This window comes from Melozone crissalis, unplaced genomic scaffold, assembly GCF_028551555.1.
Source record: "Melozone crissalis strain CALT ecotype California unplaced genomic scaffold, PUWL_Pcris_2 ptg000019l_1, whole genome shotgun sequence".
Taxonomy (NCBI): domain Eukaryota; kingdom Metazoa; phylum Chordata; class Aves; order Passeriformes; family Passerellidae; genus Melozone; species Melozone crissalis.
The window spans coordinates 25,535,607-25,556,666 of NW_026535797.1; positions in this window are offsets into that span (position 1 = coordinate 25,535,607).

Consider the following 21,060-nt stretch of genomic DNA (forward strand, 5'->3'; position numbering starts at 1 on the left):
TGCATATAGTGAGCTGCTAAGTCAGAAATCCTTTGTAATACATATTTTTGTAATACATATTATCTTTAAATAAGTAAGTTTTATATTAAATATAATCCCCTCCATTAATGGAATAGCCAAAATATTCTGGTCAGAGAGTATTGAACTCTGACACCTTCCCATTAAAAAAAAAAAGTCAGTTTAGTAATAGTGGGCAGGGTGGGGAACTATGTGAATTGATTTGTACAGGATGCCCACGAGGATAAAAGGTTCAATAGCATCTTTGTATTTCACTGTGCTTTGGAAGTAGCACAATTTCTCACAAAGTTTTAAGATAATATTCTTCTGAGTCACTGACCAAAAGTTCCCTTATCTAAATGAGCCAGTAAAACAAACCTGGCATCAAAGGCTGCAATTATTGTTTTGGCAAATGAAGGGGAAAGTGCCGCAGATTTAACATTTTAAAATGTACTTTATGGTTAAACACTATACTTTCCAAGTATTAGGGCTCAAAAATAAGAAATTTTATCAAATTATTCCTTCCATCTAAAGAGTCAAGTAAATCCAGCTTTATTTTATTTCTGAACTATTTTAAGCTTTATATGCTTTTGGATCATTGAGGTATTAGTTAGAAGGATGGTGCTATCATCCTGTTTCTTATGTGAATGATGAAATTTTCATGGTGACCACTGTTCCAACAACATGGTTATTTTGAATTTTTATTGAAATTCCTATATATGAACTCTGTGCAAAGACTATTAACTTCAAGTAAAGAAAGAGAAAGCTTTTGAGACAAATATGTTAAGCCGGCATATTCAAAACGATTCATTTGACAAAATTAGCTAGAAAATAGAGGATAAAGTCATATCTAACTATTGAATACATAATGTAAATCTCTGTTTACAACATAGTGTGGCAGTATTTTCTTAAGAGAGATAAATATCATGTGTTGCTGTTATTACTGCTTTTGTTTGTTTGAGTTGATTTGGTTTATTTTAACTGAAAATAATCACAGTGTAACACTAAAATATTACCTTGGTTGCTCTTTTCGAAGTCAAAGAATTATATGCCATCAGTACCAGGACAAAGTAGCTCAAAGCTTTCTTGTCAGTCCATTGAGTTTTGCAGAACTGGCATAATTCTAAAGTCAGTTTTGGTGACTTTGTACAATGAGTGTCAGTCTATATCTGTGTGCATATTGCATCTTAGACTCTCCAAGGTTCAGGACTGCATGGTTTTACTTCTAGACTCTGTCATCTAAATTTCTATTAATACAAAATTAGTAATGATATATATGTGCCACATAAAGCACAGCTTACAGTTCTACTGTCCCAGAACACTTTGGCAATTCCTGCCCTTTACAAGTTGCCCACTTGTGCCAGACTGTAAATATAGCAACAGTGTCACTCTCAAATGTCCTGTCTCATGTCCTGGGAAATGGGGTGCTTCTGGGGTGAGAGCTGAACTGCTTGCACTGCTCATCTGAGTTATCCTTCTCTCTTCTGTATGTGTCTGTGTCCCTGTTACAAATGTCTTTCCTTGTGCTTTGCTCTTTAGAGACAGTACTGTGTGCAAGGGAATGAGGTCCCTGTGTCCCTTACAGGCATTGCCTGTTTCTGCAGGGACAGGATGAATAATGAAACACATTTCAGTCTTTGCTGTACGATAATGTATTTAGAGCCTTTTTCAATTAGGGGAGACTGCCCACAATAAAAGCACTTTTAGTGTATCTGGTCAAATGTTTTACAATGAACAATTTATTTTGCTTTTGTTTGTTAGGTTGGTTGGCTTATGCTTATACTAGAGTGCTGATTTTTTTTATTGCCCTTCATAAGAGGGCTAGGTTTGCATAAGTCTGTGCCTAGGTACAAATTTGAAACTGTTTCTTAAGAGTATTATTTCTCTAGTCTGAACTTGAACTGTGTGATTGATGTAAATCTATTGATTTTCTCTGACTGGATGACAAAATTATGTTATGCAAATTACTATTTCCTCTACCAGAATTATGTTGAGTTTTGTCCTGTTTTTTTTGTTTAATCTCTTTACCTGGCTAGAATTTGAGTCTCAGAGAATGGGAGAGCATTGGAAGTGTCATTCTCTGCTGATTCTGGAGAAGCTTTCATGGAACACAATAAGCATGAGTCAGATCTTATTAGTGTGCATGTGTTTAATTTTGTAATTCAACTGTGCATAAAGGTATACTTATACACTAAATAATCAGAAGTGATCTATTATATAACTTAGACTTTGAGTGTCAAAGAGAAGTCACTTCCATTGCTTGTCTAGTAGATTCTGGATATCAGGCAGCTTGCACATTTAAAACCAGAAGCAGTGATTGTAGTGAACTCTTCTGTCCCTTTCTTTTGTCTTTGTCTAAGTGCAATTGAAGGTCAAAGGCCATCCTGTCTTTATCATTAAATGACTCTATCTCTAAATATATATGAAAAGGACAGGGATAGAAAATCATTTACAACTTAAAACAAGTAGGAAAATAGCCGTGCTTGGTGTTAAAACTTTAATATTTCTAATATTTCTAATAGACTATGAAATTTTTACTTAAATTCAGCATTTTAACATCTCTGCAACTTATAAATCAGTTTTCAATGCAATATGTTTTCTGCAGACCACTATAGTTAGTCTTTTCTTGATACTACCTTTTAAATTATTGAGGCAGTTTGATACAATGCATCACCTTTATTCATTATTAAGAAGGCAAGCCACAGAGCTCCCATATTTTGACTTGGGTGCTATTAATAACAAGAAGGGAGCTAACCAAGGCAGGACAAGAATAAGGATTGTAGAGAGAGAGAACATTTCAACTGAATTTTCTTCTTCACTGGAGAAAAAAGGATAAACATTTAAGTCAACATAACAAAAATACTGGAATGAATAAGCTGGAACCATAATTGAACTATTGATTATTTTCATATTTTTAGCTAACATTTAAAAGATACATAAATGCTAATGTACTGGCAGCAGAAATGATAAGGCTTCTGTTATCCTGAATTATAAAATGTAATGTTGATTTGTTTTTTCTTAAACAGATGAGATGAGAAAATAATTTCAAATATATGTAGGGTTTCCATATTCATTGGATTGTACACAATCTTTGTAGAACTTGTATTTATTAATTTACTCGTAATTTTTTTACTTCTGTTCCAAGGTAAATTACAAGAATACACAGAAGATAAATGTTTGCTTATAACCTTACCTTTTTTAATAGTTGAACTCTTTTTTTTTTAAGAGAGATTCAGAGTTCTGCACTGACATTAAAAGTAGAAAGCCTGCTTGCAAGGGTTGTTTTGGTGTTTTTTTAAGAAATCATTTTTTCCTTTTCACCTTTTCTATATCCTTAATATATTTTTACTTGCTTCATCCTGAACATTCATGCAGGGTTTTATTAATGCAACAGTAATCTTTCATGTGGACAAGAACAATTCCCATGCAGATAGTAGGATTCATTATTCACTTAAAGAGTGTTGCCTTCTTTTGAGTGAGCACCACTTTACCCAGCCAAGCAGCAGAAGTCCAATGGAATTCAGATGTTTGAACATGAGAAGCTGCAGCAATAGGCTTCTCAAAACATAATGAAGGCCAAATCTTGAAAAAAAAAAGCTAAGGCTGAATTATAGCTTAGTGTTTCATTTGTCACAATGAAGAAATTTGTAAAAGCATAAATCTGAATGTGAAATTACTTTAGAGACAAAAGGGGAAATATTAATTAGATCATCTTTCCTATCCTTGTCTGCTGAGAAAAACCAGGTAGTGGTGGATTTATTTTCAAAATTGTCTTATTTCCTACCTCAGGTAGGGTGAAAAAAGGTAATAATAGATAATATTTTATTAACCAATCCAGATTGTGCATTTACTGTAAAAAGTCTTTAGGGGAGCTAATACAGGACCTGTTACTTGAGTGAAACTGGAGCATGACTTTGGCTGAAAGGTAAATCGAGCTTGTTGCATGATGGGGAGTCAGGATGAGCTGCCTAGTCTCAGATAAGCTTTCTCATGATTGCTTGTGTAACATGTTGACCTTGGAATAATTTCCTGCCAGCCACAGGGAGATTGTTGACTTGACAGTTTTTACACAGTAAAGTTTTGGATGAAATTATTGAGGCATCTGGATGCTCAGCTGCTTTGATTTTATATTGGTGATAAAATAATGAGCATTTTAGGCAATTCGTGTCTTTGGTAACTACATCCCTTCTTTGGAGCATTTGATATTAAGAATCTTTGCTTTGCAGCTAAACTGAAACTGCCAACTCTATAACTAAAGTGTATTGAAGTTATCAAGGTACAACAGAGACACTTTCTACACATTTTGCTTATGCAGCAAGGATTGGTACAAGAGATAAGAGCAAAATTATGGGATCCTTCTGTCCTGTGTGTCCTTCATGAGTTTTGCAAGTTACTAAGTATTTCTCTAGGCATTTTTTTGGAAGAAAGGGAAATTTTCCTTTGCTCCCTCCTCTATTCACTTTTAGATAGATCCTTTGGGAATAACATTTCCATTGCTTTCATATTTTTTACTTCAACTACCATTAGTTCTCTTGTGTGTGTGTGTGTGTGTTTTGGTGGACCTTTTTTTTAGGTTTTTTTGTTGTTGTTGTTGTTTTTTTTTTTTTTGTATTACCCATTAATACATTTAATTGGGTCAGAATTTACATTATCCTCATTTGATTACGTTTTAAGATTTTGTGCTGTACTGGAAAATCCCAAGATTAGATTAGAGTTAAACATTTGGGAAAAATATGTCTGCAAATCCTAGACAAATCTATTTGCAAATCATCAGCTGGAATTATTCTGAATTGCTTTTTCAGTTTTACTGACACAGTGAAGATTGTTTTTCATGGTAAAACCCTCAATCAGATCAGGTGGGGTGAATGCAGTACAGCAGAAGGATTTCCATTTGTCCTTGCCAGGATACTCACAGTCACATCTTCCTGGGAATAACTACAGACAGACTAGCACAAAGAAAACTGAGTGTATTGCCAAATAATCCCCTGACACTGCTGCTGGACCTGCTGGGGACTATCACAGCTGATCAGCACAGCAGGCCTCTAATATCTTTTTTCAAGTAATAACTTGGAAAAAATGTTATTCTGTACTAAAGCTGACTACAAAGCCAATGATAGCACAGTAACAGAAAAATGTGAATTATCAAATGAGAACACAACAATGATGATAAAAGACTAAAGTACTCTAAGAAATGTTTGTGTTCTTTCATAAATGCAGGAATTTCTGCTGAGGATTTAAAACTCTTGGCTTCCTCCTCTCCATTAAAACATATAAGTAATAATGGTAAACAAATTATCAGTTCTTTATAATATCACAGAAGTAAAGAACAAACAGTTGCTGAGTGAAATGAGAAAAATTTGTGATGAGAATCAAAACTGAAAGAATACGGAATATGCATCAATTATGGGGACTTATCATGTTCAATAATGAATGTCAGGAATTGCTCAGGGTTTCCACCTAGATCATTCCATCCTATTCACCATGTCCAAAGGCAAAAATCTTTCATTTTGGACGGTGTTAGAGGATGGATAAATTGGCTGTTGGTGTTTTCACCAACTTCACAGCACTCTGGGTGCAAAAACTATTGGATTGTGACATGGAGCAGTTCTTTTGGGGGAAACAATGGTAAATCATTTATTTTTGGGGAAACAGACAAACAAATCCCCAATCACAATATCTCCTTTCTACAGAACACACTCTTATCTCTGGACTGATGTTTTGGGTTCTAATGGATCTCTAACAGGGATGTAACTATGTATGGGTAATGCTGATACAACATCTATGTGTTCTGCTCAGATTGTGTCTGCTGAGAAACTTGATTTTAACTTTGATGGCCACTTTCATCTTTCTTATTGATCTGAGACTCTTGAAAGGACATTAAGAATAGCAAGTTTTTGTACTTTAGGTATCAACCACAGTTCTCAAACTGCAAGCTGTGTCTGAAGGCCGTGTGTGGAACATGGGTGGTGCTCTTTGGCTGGTTTGTGCTGTGTGCAGAGGCTGGCACAGATGGCAGTAACAAGAATGAGCCTTCTGCTGCCTGTCTGGGAATTGTTTCCCTCTCTCTCTCAGCAGCAGTGCCATGCACCACAGAAGCTCTGAGAGCAGGGACTGAATGTGCACATCAGTATTTCTATGGAGTTTCCAAGGGGGCACCAAAAGGGCAGCACAGTCTGCAGCTCTCCATGAGCTGTGTCTGACAGGAGTCCTTAAAAGCAAAATTTAGTTTAATCTTAGTAAGGTCATGAAACCAATATAACAAAAAAAATGAAAGTCTGCCTTTTGCTTCCTCCTTCCTGGCATGGGGAACACCAGGTTTTTAAACACAGAATAAATGCTCTTTTTTAAAAAAAGACAAGAAAAACTTGGGTGGGGGGTGGTTGGGGAGGCATCATCTTCAAGTCAGCACATGTAACATAGAACAAGACTTGTTTGCAGACCTTTTGAAGCAGAAAATGTCATTTACATAGCCCTTATCAAAGTAAACCCATGCTGTCAGAAGTAGTAGAATTTAAAATTTCAAGTCCATGATTCATCCAGTCGTTCTATTTTCCCAATCTGTTCAATGCTCTGCAACCCTTCATATCTTATGGAAAGTCCTTCACTTACCCACCTATTCTGAACTGTTTTTCTTTCTTTGTCTTCCTTGTGGCATTGAACCATGTCATTCCCTAAAATCCCACTACCTCCCTGTGCTGTTAACACACCCATTCCTGTCACCACCCTGCTGGCACAGCACCCTCCACCTGCATTTCCCCTGCTCCTGGATTCCAGCTTCCTCTTTCTATGCTTATTCTTTCTTAGCTATTGCCTGTAACTTCCCCAGCCTTCTACCCCCTTTTATTTCCTCCCACCCTTCACAGTACCTTAGAGTGCTCTGTTACACAGTGTTATACAGCAGCATTTGGTCTGCCATGGGACCCTTTCATTTCAGGACAGTCACCTGATACAAACCTGTCCTGTCCAAAGGGAAAATCTCCACCAGCCCTCTTTAGTTTTGTTGTTAGCTTCAGCCAACAGAAGCTGCTACAGGATGGAGTAGCTATGGAGGAGCCATGGTTCTATCTGGTGTGGAGACTTCTTATATTTCATTTTGATTAGCAAGCTAAATCCAGGATGCCTTTTTTCCAACTATGAGATGTGTAATTTGGTGCTGCAAAAAAAGAAGTGTGTGAAAATGGAGCATAAAAGGTATTTTTTTTACTATTTCACTCAGACAAAAAGGTGATTGTGTGCTCATTAAACTAGCACAGGTTTGAACCATTAGAACAGATCATAGTTTCTCCCTTAATTGAAGTGGATTTTGTAATGATGGCTTTGAAAATTTGTAGTAATTTTTGTTATCACAGGCCAGTATATCCAAACCAGGGAACTCAGTGTTGCAAAGACTCAGGGCTGAAGCAAACCACAAATGCTATTAGTAGAGACCTGCTGCCACTGAGAACACAGACTGAGGTGCCTGTTGGAAACCCAGGCCTTAATCTAAGGAACCATTTTCTAGGCAGGCAGCCTGTCAAAACAAACTGCTGGAGCACCACCCTGAGAAGATTAATGCCCAGACATTGTGTTTAATTTAAGCTGAGCTTTCTAGACAAGCTCAAAGGACTCTGACCTGTAGCTCCCAGTGAAAGTGAATCCCTGACTTCCCTAAGCCTTATTGAAAATCCTAGCATGAGGTCATTTAAAATCTGGCTTCTGAGTGTCCTCAGTGTTTGTGCAGATGTGCTACACATCCTTCCTCACTGCCTCCACACTGGGATGTGCACAGGAGAGGGAAATGACCAAACTCTGCCCACAGCTACCTTGGGGAAGAACACCCTAAATAAAGGTATAGTTTCAATGGCAAGTGAATGTCTGATTTTAAATTATTCAGTTGAGAGAGGGATTTGGATAACACTGCACATGCATTTGCCTCATTTCAGTGGATTATTTGTCATGAAAACTGTCACACTGACAACTTTTGGATAAGTTCTATGTGTCCATCCCAGGCTGCAGGGATGCCTTTTAAAGGAGAGCAGCTGTCAGAAACATTATCAGTAAGAGCCTGTTGATGGAGTGGGGTTTGGTTTTGACACCTGTTAAGGAGAAAGTCCCATCATCTCATCTGCCACCAGGCCATAAGCAGCCATGAGATTTCTTTTGATGCCTGCTTCCCTGAGGGAATTCCTTTTAAAACCTGCAAGGTTGAACTGGTCCTTCCATGTTCTGTAGGAGCCTGATTCAAGTCAGTGGGGACCAGGGGAGGCCTCAGGATGCTAATGGACAATAAGCCTCGGTAACTGAATTGCATTTTACTCTTTCTTTGGATTGAGCTATGTTTTTATATTTTGTGCTAACAAATATATGGCTTTATAATTGGAGCAGGATAAACCAGAAATCCTTTAAGGCCTTGTGCCTTTCTTACCATTTAGGTCTGAGGATAGATGCATTATTTATATATGTTTCTAAGAGTCACAATGTTTTGATGTTTTTTTAGGAAGGAGTTACACAGCAGATATTATAGGGTCAGCTAGCTTCAAAACCCAGGACTGATTATTCAAAGATTAGGACTTGTTGATGTAATAACTACAAAAGAGATGAGACTCCTTGTTTTAATGAGGCAAGGAATAACACATGCACAACTTAGTCCTTTACATTATGTTGCAGAAACATATCTTTCTTCTCACAATCCAATAAAAAAAGGGAATCTTTTAGGAGCACTTGACAGGCCCCTGATCGGTGCCAGATTAGTTTAGTGAAGCACAGCACAGTGCCACTAATACTAATCCCTTTTCTAAACTTCCATTCAGCCCCTTAAAGCCTTTACCTTCTGCAATGTCTGGGTGTGCAAAAGCATTAGAGATAAGGAAAAGGGGACAGTGAGGCACTCCAAAAGCTGCATGAAGCTAATCAGTGATCAGCTTTCAGTGGCTCCAGAGGTGCAGCTTGCCAGAGCTGCTTGGTGTTGTTACATGCACTGCATGTATTTACAGCCTTCCAAACTTTAACTGGAGGAGACTCGATGCACTTCTGAAAAGTTTAGAGATGCAAGTGAAGCTTCTTTCATAATTACAGTAGAATTCGTGAGATGAAAAATTATTTCCTCAGAATTCTGGTATTATCTGGGTTTTAATAGTAATATGAAAGCTCTATAAATCTCTCATTTTGCATTCATTCTCTTATTGTTTGAAATTTAGAATGCAATGAAGATACTGATGTTTGAAGCTCTCTGTGTCAAATCATCTCCAGAAAGCTCTGTATCTTGCAGAATTTAACCCTCTGGTAGCACAGATCTCCTCTCTTGAACTGTAGAGAAGTGCCCTGAGCAAATGATATGTTTGTCATCCATATGTGTGTTCTGTCACATGTATCTGCATGTTTGCTGCATGACTTGATTTTTCTCTTCATGAGCACTCTCATGTTGATTTTCTGGAGAAAAATAAAATAAGATTTTTTTTTTTTTTTCCCCAAGCGTAGTTGAAAAGACTATTGTCTAAATTTTGTGATACTGAATAGAATCACAGCTTTATTAATTGAATTCTCCTGTACATATTTACAGCAAATGAAGGCCTGACATTGTGTTACATTTGAAGATTAAAGAAACAAGTATATAAGTTATTTAAAGAAGTGTCCAATATGCAATGCATATATATTAGTGTGTCTCTTTCTCAGCTAAACTTCTATTGAAAAGAAACTTTATATGAAGATGTATTAAATATTGTACAGTTATTGACATACTAATTAGTAGTAATATTATAGGTGTTAATGCCACAGAGATGTGTTCTCTTTTCGAAATGTGTGATGAGAAAAGTAAGTTCAAGAGCTCAATGAACTGCACTGTGGGTGTGCTGGCTAGAAACTCTAAACGGTAAAGGCTTTGGTGATATGTGCTGCTTAAAAATTGAAAAAAACCCCAGATATGGTATTTTTGGTGAGGTTAAATGTGCAGCCTAAGACTGTTTTGGATGAGCAGTGAAGAATGTTACTGCAGTACCTACCATAGTAAATATATCTAGTAAAATAATAACACTTTAATGAGATGTGTTGTAAGTGAAATGAAAGTAATTAAAGTAGCTAATAAGAGATTAACTCTGGAGTATTAATCAAAACAGTTTAAGTGTGCACTAGAAAATGTATATAAAAAGAAAGTATTTGGACACTCTTTGATATGTTTAATAATGAATACAGCATTACTGATGACCCCTAGTCAGTACCTGGGCTGTATTTAACATGCAGTTTACATATAGAGTCACACTCCCTGGGGAGTATCATCCTGTTGGTCACAAAGGCCAACTGAGTACTTCTGTGCCAAGTTAAGCAGACAAAATCTCAGTTTTTCCCAGTGCTGTGATTTCTCTGAGGAGCAGTGAAGGTGGCAGGGGAGGTGCCTGGTGGGTGTGCAGCACAGGAGCCTGTCTGCAGTGAGCTCTGCCTTCCCTGCAGCCCACAAGCCCAGGATAAGCAAGGGACTGACTTCAAGGAGTTCCCACTGTGGTTCCTGCAGTTCAGACACAGTGTAAACCTCTTCATTTGTTCCACTTTGGAAGTCCTTGCATTAGTGTAATCCTGCTTTCAGCTTTGTTCTCTCCTCTCAGCTCACAAGAGAAGGGTGTGAGAAGTGTTGAGGGGCACAAGAGCATTGAAGCAAATCTAAGAGTAGCCTGAAGCCAACACAGCAGGAGCACCTTAATGTCATTCATCTACTTATTACAATTTCTTGTTAAAAGCTTCCAACCAGGACCAATTGCATCTCAGCACATGCTCTTGCTGTCAGCACAGGGAATACAGAGTTTTGTTTTGTTAGACTTGTTTGTCATGATTCAGGCACTAAATTTGCTCAGGAAAAATACAAAATACGTGTGTTAACAATGTATGAGTCTCTTTCTAACCTATTGCCACTCATATTTTCAAGGCTAACGTGACACAGGCCATCAGCAGATCTCAATAATGTCTCTGTTCTTTAGATATCTAAAAGGTTAAATGAAGGGCAAGGTTTCCAATGTTCACCTCTTGTGTGAGCTGCCTTGTTCTTACTGTTACCCACTCACTACTTGAGTGTTAGACTGAGTTCAGTCAGGTGAAGAATAGGCTTGCATTACTCCTGCTGGAGAAGGTTTATTCTTTGTACTGGGAATTATAGCAGCCTCAATAAGAGAACTTTAAATGGTCTGTATCCGCTCCAGTAGTGGCTCTTTGCTGCTGCTGTTGCTGCAAGTCCAAAACATCCCCAGTCATGCAGTAGGGTGTGCTGAACAGTGTGGGAAATGAAAAGATACTGATCTAGCAAATGTTCTGTGGTAGCAACCCATAAGTCATGGGAAGGAGGTCGATGCTACCTACTTACACATTATATATTTGCAGAGCCTGCCTTTTACTTAATTAAATCCATATTACTTAATTAGTATTGAGACATGAAGGAGGAATAGATATGTATCTCCTCTGAGATCCAATTTTGCTAAAACAAAAGGAGCCAGAGGAAGTTGACAGTAATAGAAATTTATTAACAATTTTCTAGTTTGGCATCTAGTAAGTAGGCAAAAAATTCTGTTCACTAAAGTAAAAGCATCAGCCAAGGGCTCAGAACATACTTCATGGTGACAGGTACTTAAAATTTGGCAAGCAAAGCAGGCTTGGACTGAGCAGAGAGACTAGAAATATAAGGAGAAAGAGTTTCAATTTATTTACACTACATAAAAAACTTTGATTTAATACTTCCCTTTACAAAAAGAGTGTTAGAAGCATAAAGTCATGTGTGTGGTCCCTGTCCTCACAATATCACTCTTCACTTCCAGAGCCACTCAAGATGAGTCTCTTATTTGTGGAAAGCAGAATGTAATCTCTTATTTGTTGAAAGCATCCCGTTATCTTTTTGGATAAGAAGGTTGTACCACACAAATTGGGGCCTTTAGAAAAAATACCATATTAAACCAACTTATTTCTATTGTTCCTTTATACTTCCATGAATATTAAGAAAGAGGTATTGAGGCATTAGGTACTTGAAAGTACTTTTGTTGGCTGAGGTACAAGGTCTTGCAGACATGCTGTGAAGAAAATCTTTCAAAAGAGAAACAAACCATTTCAATGTTGCAAAAAATTAAAGGGGTTTCAAAATAAAAATTGCAGTTATCAGAATAGCTGCATCTCTTCAGACCTTTCTTTTGACTTTACTGCTGAATCTGCATACACTGGTCAGTGTTTCCATCCCTCTGATTTGCTGTAGGTAAGCAGAAATATTTTTTTAATGTGGTGCTTAGTCTATTTCCAATTAGTTTTCTGTTTTCCCTGTTTTCAACATGTAGAACATTGTCACTGATGTCTCTTGCATTGGCTGTTTCCAATTGGTCTTTACTGGTGTACAGGGAAATGAGGCCATGCTGCAATTCCCTGTCCTTTGCTCACACAGCAGGCACAAACACAGACACCCACACATTGACACCAAGCTCAATTCCTCTGTTTTGTACTCAAATCTGCTTCAACTGTTCCCAACATGCAACAGGAACTTCATCAAGGGGGGGAAAAAGCATAAACTGAATATACACTTAATTAAATTTAGAGTAGCAGATTGGAACTCTTCTTTAGACAACTATTTGTAGCTAAATTTCAAGCAATTTTTACACTGATTATTTCTGGAGGTAGACAGCAGAGGCTGCATAATGACACCCTGATGATTAGCAAGTGAAGAGACTGCAAACTATATTTTACTGTTATAGGGTAAATGATTAGAAATTAACCAACATGCTGATGTGGGTTTCATTTCACTAAGTACTATTTCATCAAGCTGCAGTAAGATTTTAATTAGAACTCATTGAGGGTACAGTTGCATTCAGAATACAAAAATGAAAATGTTAAACCATTCGTCAAATAGTTTAGTTCAGCCCTCTCTCACACAAATAATATTTTTGTATTAGGGAAAGCTGTTTGGTTACTATCCTGATAGTGAAATTCAAGTGCTAATTTATTTTGGATTAAATAACCCACCACAAACCCAAACTCTAAACCAAAATTAATGTCCTCCACAGATAAGCTTCTCTGACTGCATTGTTTTCATATTTAAAGCTATAATGACCCAATGAAGCTATTAGGGTTATCAAACTTTGTCCAAATACAGACAAAGCAAATAATTTCCCAGGTTTTTTCATGCTTTCATATCAGATCACAAACGATCTGTTTGTGACAGGGAAATACATGGGATCATTACAAAAGAAATCTGAATTTCAAAAACTCCTAGTAGCAGAATTTCTTCTACTAGTACAGAAGGCAGAATAATATGAATAAAATAAACATAGTTTTTGGTAATTTTAATGAAAAATACCTATGTAGATAATTCCTTCTTAAAGGAGTAACTTTTAAAACTCAAAATTAACCCATTTTTTAGCAATAATTTTTGCTATTGAATACAAAACATATTAGCAACCCCTAATGTAGGGGTAAATGTACAAAGAGCTGTGTAAATCTTCATTTGGAACTCACCTGCATACTGCAGCCATCATTCCACACACAAATAAATGGAAAACTGGGGTTTGAGGTGTGAAACATCATATGCCTTCCCCTCTGACTGATGTCTGTTCTGCCCTCTGTCCCTTCCCAGGGCAGGGACTGAAGGTGCTGGGTCATTTTTTACCTAACCAAACTTCTCCAAAATCCTGAATGAAATTACAGAATGAGGGAATCACTGAGTGAGTAGTTTCTGAATGAAATAATGCTTAGGAAGTAGTGGTTTAGGGTCAGAGCTAAGTCAAGGTTGTAGTATTGATACATAATTAATGTCTAGTATGTCTTGTAGTATTAGAAATCTGAAAAACAGAGACAACCCTCTGTTTGCTCTAGTTCCTTCTTGAAATCTAAAATAGTTGGTGACTACAGCTGAATAAGAACTGAGGATCTACTGATCTGTTTAACCTGGGAATTTTTCCATAAATTATATAAAAGTCAGAAAAATACCTCATCTCCTTCCCCCAACTGATTTAATTGTTCAGCTCTGACTATAATAGAAAGTGTTAGCTGTATCTGAGTTGAAAATAACTGTATGGGAATAAGTCTATAAATATGTTAATCATATTCTGTGCAAGGACATCCAATTTTTAAGCAGCCAGAGTTCAAAGTACTTCAAGTGCCTTTGCTTTGTTAAGGAAACATCTTAGAAGTTGATCATGAGGCCAAGGAATGAATTAAGGGAAGCAGGAGTAAAATTATAATATGCATAATAGAGACTAAATTCTTTTCACAACACACAAATGTAATGTCCTCCCATTGTTACTATAGAGAATCTTGCTTGTTCCATGGGCAGCTTTTCAAAAGTGTTTTGATTTCCATTCATCCTCTCTAAGATATAGGCTTAGCTTCACAACACCCTGCAGCATCTCCTTTTGGAGGTGAGGGCAGTGTGGAGCCCTTGCAGTCCCATGGGCTCTCCATGGGCAGGTCTGCAGCCCTGGTGCTTTGGTGCTTGCAGGAGCTCTCAGGTGTCACCCACCCACTGCTGAGGGTTCATAGCTGCCTCAGCTGGGCATGCAATTTCCACAATTCCTTCTTGTGGTCTTTCTTTTTCTCCACCCTCTGTTCATACTATTATATTTTGTCTCAGGTTCAGTTCTAGTGTTCCTCTTCTGACCTGGTCAGGTGCAAATCCTAGCACTCTTCCCCTGTCTCCAAGTCCTCATTTAGTCTTTTTTGGGTGACCTCTGGATCTTGTCATCCAAAAGTTCACAGTTTATCAGGTCCTTTGAGGTGTGTGCTCTTTTCTGTTAGTTTTGGGGTTTTTTCCACAACACAACTGGGATTTTTTTAGCGCGTCCTTTTAGAATAAAACTCCAGTGAAAGAGAATGACAATAACCTTTCTGGTTCATATCTTAAGCAATTTTGTATTTTAACAAAATCTCATTGGAGATGTTGTAGATTGGTTGATTGGAATATTTCAGTCAGAGAGCACAGGGCACATTTTGAAGAGGGTAAAATAAAGCACAGCTTACCAGCATGAAGGACAATCTTTCCTTTGATTCAAGTAGGTAGATAACTGATAAATAATACCTTTGAAGATATGGCTATTGCAGGAACATTTTTCATGCTTGCTTCTCATGTTCTGAAAATAGAAGAGTCAATATCTTGTTTGTATTATTTATTCCTTATAAACTATGTATGCCTTCAGGTTTCTGCTTAGACAGAGGATGCTAACACCCATGTAGTCATTCAAGATATGCATCCTGGAGAAATGTATGCTGTACTGTCAGCCTCTCTGAATTTATTAATGTGCAAGATTATTTCCTGTTATGCAGTGTCAGTTTGAAAAAATGGCAGATCCCTGGGTTGGAAAAAAATTGGCCCTTGATTTGTTAATTAATTTCTGCCTAATGGTTTTTTCATAGTGATTAATGTTAAGTTCTCATTCTGGTTTGAGGGTAAACATACTTTCATATAGCACATCTCAAAGGAAGGAATCTAAAGGAATAATGCTGACTGGCATTATTGACTGGCATTATACATGTGCAGGTTGATTTTAGAGCAAAGAAACTGGATCATGCATTAGCATGTGATCCTGTGAAATCATAGGTAACGGGGCCTGAGCTGAAGTCAGTGCAATCAGCTGAAAAAAAAGTTCAATAAACTTTAATGACCTACAGATCAAACACAGTAAATTAAATGTTCTATGCTGAATAAAGCATACAGCTTCCCCTAAATCCCTCTTTGTGTCAGCACTGAAAACCTCTCTCTTTCAGGAACCGAATGTGAGCACACTAAATTCAAAATAGCTGAGATTAAGATATAAATTTTGAAGGACCTTTTATGTAGCAGATCTAAAACCCTTTACTAGTAAGGGCTGACATTTGGATATCTGAACTCCCTCTAAAGCAAGGCACATTATATAAAAAGCAGTTTAATAGTAAAACAAATTTGTAGAGGAACCAATCAGTGTTTACCAAATATTTGTGTGCTTCTTTAGTGCTTGTGAAAAAAATCTCTTTTAAACTGTAGTTTTTATTTAGCTTTTCTATCTTTAGGAGCACCCCGTAATTTAAAGCTAATGTACACCTAGAGATTAGATAATAACTGATTACAGTCAAAGAAGGCTGGTGGGGATGCTCAGTTATTCCAGGAGAAACACACAGAAGAGTAGATCAATCCAACACTAACTTGTATTTCTCTTTCCAATTTCCTTGTCAGTGACTTATCACCTTATGCTGCAATTTTACACTTTTTCTCCTGTCAATCACATTCACTGGTGTGAAGCCAAACTAAGTCTACAGGCTTCAATGGCATCACTCTCTATTTACCAGAGTATATCTGAGATCAAAATCCTGCACTATTTTAACATGCCTTCCTCCCAGTGAAGCCTTTCTTCTCTACCCATGAAGTTCCCAGAGTGCACTTTCTCCAGACTGATGCTTATGGTGTATAAATAATTTGGCAGGTGCATTGTATTAATATAAATGATCTGTCACAGCTCTGATTTCCTTGCAGCCCAAGTGAAGTGTGCAGGAACAGACAAAATGGGAAGTGTGCCTGTTAAACTCTCCCTGCTAGTGCTGTTTTAAGTGGGACTAACCTTATTTGCAGCCTGTGGGTATTCTGATACTTTTCTCATGATTTTTGGATGCGTTCTTTTTCTCAGATAAACCAAATGACCCTTTTGAGATATGGAAGCCTCAAGGATTTCAATCTTGTCTCTATTTTCTTGAAGAAGCTTCATGGCTACAACAGGTTAAAATAAAGGCTGAAATGCAAAAGGAAGCAGAAGGTTGCAACACTGATCATGGCAATTGGATCATGGTTCAGCACTATCCTGCATATCTAGATCTAAATAGCAACTCCATGGTGCAATTCTGTCCTGGTGCAAATTCTTGTTTTGCCAGTCCTCTCTCCAAAGGGCTCTGTACAGGTTTCTTCAGTGCCCATGTTGCTGGAACATCACTTGGATGCATCAGAAAGCTTTAATCCTCACAATTCTGTCAGTTCCTTCATTGCTGAATTTGGAAAGCAGGACAAAAGTACAAAAAAATCTGTACAGCTTGCTCAAGGTCATAGAGAGACCTGTGGTAGAAAATAGAATTTTAATACTCTTCCAGTTATGGTTGCTTACATATTAGTAATTCAATTCTAGAGCATGTAAGAGTAAATATTGGAACTGGATAAATTATTCAGAGCAAGTGTGTTATTCTGAATGCTTAGCTCCCATGCAGGTTCTTTCCAGATTGTTATAAATATGTTTATTTTTCCAAAATGCTCAAGCAACAGTCTCCTACATAATATTTGCTGAGCTTATTTTCTATATTCACCATTCAGCTGTTATCTGAAACCTGAATTTTCCTGATGGCATCACTGATTTGATGTTTTTGAATCCTCTCAGTATTTCCAAAACTACAGTGGTATCTTTTTTTATTTAAGCACAAACATGACCACACACACTTATGAGAATTGAGAACTTTTTTATCATTCCATTGACCTTATTGAAAAAGAAGGACACTTGAATATACTTCATGAAAAAGGAAGATGCTCAATGGCATCACAGCCAAATAATGAATTTTACCCAGCCACAATTGTTAAAATTTGATGTCTGATATCCAGAATGCATTTATATTCCAATATTTTGCAACTCCCTGTGACAGAAATACAGTTAATTAGGCATGCTGAAAGGAGAACTTTAGCTACTTCAATATGCATTGCTCCTGTCACAGGATGTTCAAACAGTGGTGGTGAATCAATTTGAAAACTCCAAGTAGGCTGGTTGATATAAATTAAATTAAAAGCTCAAGGCTGCTTTATATGCACTTTTCCAGACATTGGCTGAAATCCTGCTTAAAAATACCCTGCCAGAGTCAGTGACAATTTAAGAAAGGATCATATTTCAACTCCCATTTAAGTGTCCTGAAGGTTTCTGTATTTGCTTTCCCATCACTGCTGATTACTGAAATATGTGTGTACAAACAGAAGCTCCCCCTTCTATTACCATGCCCCTGATTCATTCACTGACAAAACATTCCTGTGATAGAAGATCATATTAATTTTTGCAAGAATGGTAGAAACACAGTGAAACAAAATTCTCCACTGTTGCTTCTGTTGGCTGGAATCCATCCTCTCATCCTGCTCTACAGGTAGCAGGAGCTTTGGCTTCCTGGTGAGGGGGAAGAACAATGACAAATTCTCTGCTGGCTTTGAATCCTACTTGTGTAGGGTCCCCTGAACAGAGGACAGTGTTTCAAAATCAGAGGAGAGCACAATCCTGCTTTTAAAGTTTTCTGTAGGACAGATATTTGAAATTTTTGTACCTTTTTAAATGTGTTTTTAAAAGTCCATATTTTTCCTGATTCTGATGTGTTTTCACATGTAGGTTTAAACCCACTTCTGAAAGTCATCATTCAACTGCACCTCATTTCATGTGTCATCACAACATGTGTATAATTTTCAGACCATCAGTAAGGCTATTGCAAAAAAAGAGACTGAGAGAACCTTAAGAGCTCCCTTTTACGCAGAATGGGATCAGAAGAACCTCTGGCATCCTTGACAGGAATGCATCAAATCTTCTTGTGTGTGTGGAGACTACAAATTTTACGAGAGGCAGAATCAGATCTTTGCTCTTACTAAGAATGATTTTGGTAATCTCACCTGAACTTTTCCTTTTGCAGTTCCATCCACCTGGATATAGAAGACACTGTATTTCCTTTCAAAGAGCCTCTTGCACACTTTGTGCATCCACTGCTATAATCTAGTCCAAGTTTTCCCATCTCTTTCCTGAGAATGACCTCTGGGACACACCAGATAAAAGTGACCAGGTCTGAGTCTTCTACTTCTTCCCCATTCACAAAGTCTCTGGGCCAGTACAGAGTATTAAAGGAAATCAGACTGGTCTGACACAACTCTTTCTGACAGCTCCATTTTTGCTACTACTCCCTGCCTTGCTATCCCCAGATGTGAAAGCATCTGAATAACAAATAATACAGTGTTCTCTGTTACTTGACATGTTTGTTGTGCATCATTATTTAAGAAAACCAGTTATAACTTGAACTGGTCAAACTTTTTTTATGTTTTTCAAATAATAAATATTTATGGATTTTTTTAATTGTAAAAAATGTTTCACTTTATTTTGAAAACTTGCAGCAAAACACAGTTTTTGCTTAAATTATTTACATTTCTTGGATCATTCTCCATTTCTCCCCTTCTCTATCAGATAAAGAGATAAGAAAAAAGAGAAGCAAAATTATAAATATTAACAAAAAAATAACAACTAATCAAGTTTGTCGTGTAATTTTTGGGAACTCTGAGTATATTGGGGAAGGTAGGGTTGCTTTTTGCAGTACATAATATTGGAATGAGCTATCATCTGCCTAGCCCCAGCTCATGCTCTAACAACTTTTGTGACTCATTTATAAGAACAGTTAGAACATCTCCTAAAGTTCTCTCTCATCTATATATTTAAGAAAACAATTATATTATAGAAATATTACTCTCTTGGAATACTAAACTATGCATAAAAATTCACAGTGATATATACACATCACAACAAAAGTGCAACAATTATTCTCTGCAATTCTCTTTATTTCACTTTTCCATTATAAAAATAGTATGATGTTGCAATAATCATTGAAACATTAGACTGTATCAGTGCAATCTTAATTTGACCCTTGTGAATATGTTTTCCATGCTGTTTTAATCATATGATTGCATTTTTTTTCTCTCATGAAAATCCTGTCTCCTTCTGTGCAGAATGAATGGTGTTCTTACATTTTCACAACCTGCTATTACTTGGATTGTTCCCCATCCAGTTCTTGAGTTGACTTAATCCTCTTTTAAAAAATTCATCCTTGATCAAATGCCTTCCTGTAAACACTTGTTTTATCCATGAACCAAAGGACCTTTATGTCTCTTGCCCTTCTCCATCTGTTTGCCAAGTACTGCAGTTTAAAATTATCACCAGTGTGGCTGAACACACGTAAGAAATATCCCTACATGGCCTCAGCGTATCTTACTACAATGCAAATGCTGTGTGTTTTTCTAAGCAAACGCTACGTGTTTTTCTAAGCAAACGTGGTTTTGTGCTTTTTATTCCCCCGCCTCCCTACAGAAATTGATAATGTGGCAAGGCCAGCAGTGTGTGATCTCTGCTCAGCACACTGGAATCACCTACAATCCTTTCTCTGCAGGTGGTTCCCAGTCTGGGTCCCATGTCCCACCAGGGCGCAGCACTAACCCCCTGCACAGCAGGGCTTGCCCAGCAGATGTAAACTACAGTATTTGCAGGACACACCCATTTTCTAGGACTTCATTCAATGAGGCAACTCTTTGTGGGTGCACAGCTTGTGGTGATTGGGGTGGGGCTGTGATTGATCCCTAATGAGCTACAGCTGTGAGCCGCAGGTGAATCCTATTGGGGCTGACGAGCCATGGAGTGCCCAGGGGCACTGACCAATCACACAGGGAACAGAGGGCACACAGGTGCAGTGCATCAGCAGGAGGGGATAAAAGGCTGGGCTAAAAGTCAAAAAAGGCAGATGCCTGAGGCCTTCTGTAGTGGTGTTACTCTGTGTGGGCTGGTGCTTGGAGCTTTCTGGAATTGTGTGGTGATGCTCTGTCTATCATGGATGTCTCCACTGTGACATATGCTGCTACAACATCTTCAGAGCAGGTTCAGGTAATGTTGCTGCTTCTTTGTAGTGAAATTTCTAGCAATGAGGAAAAAGTCCTCACACGTTCTTGCACTTTGGTGGTATTAGCTTCCACTTTCAGCACTTTTTTTATTGATTTATTCTACATTGTTGCTTGCTCCTCAAAAAAAGGAGGAGCTTGTATGAGGCATTCCTGTATTTCCAGTGCACAGCAACTTGAATCAAACCAATATAGACACTGGTGTGTACAGCACACTGTCCCTTTAGTTCTGTTCATGTTGCACAGGCCACCAAACCCTTGTTGCAGTAATTAGATGAGACAGGAGGGACACTGTGTGCTTCTCTTTGTTGGGGTGGAAGAAAACACTGAAAAACTCCACAGGGCTAAGTTTTCATGTTAAACAGGCTGAGGCTGCAGGGAGGCCTGAGCACCTAAACTGCACCTGACTGGGGGCTGCAGGGACCGGGCATGGAGTTGGGGGCAGGTAC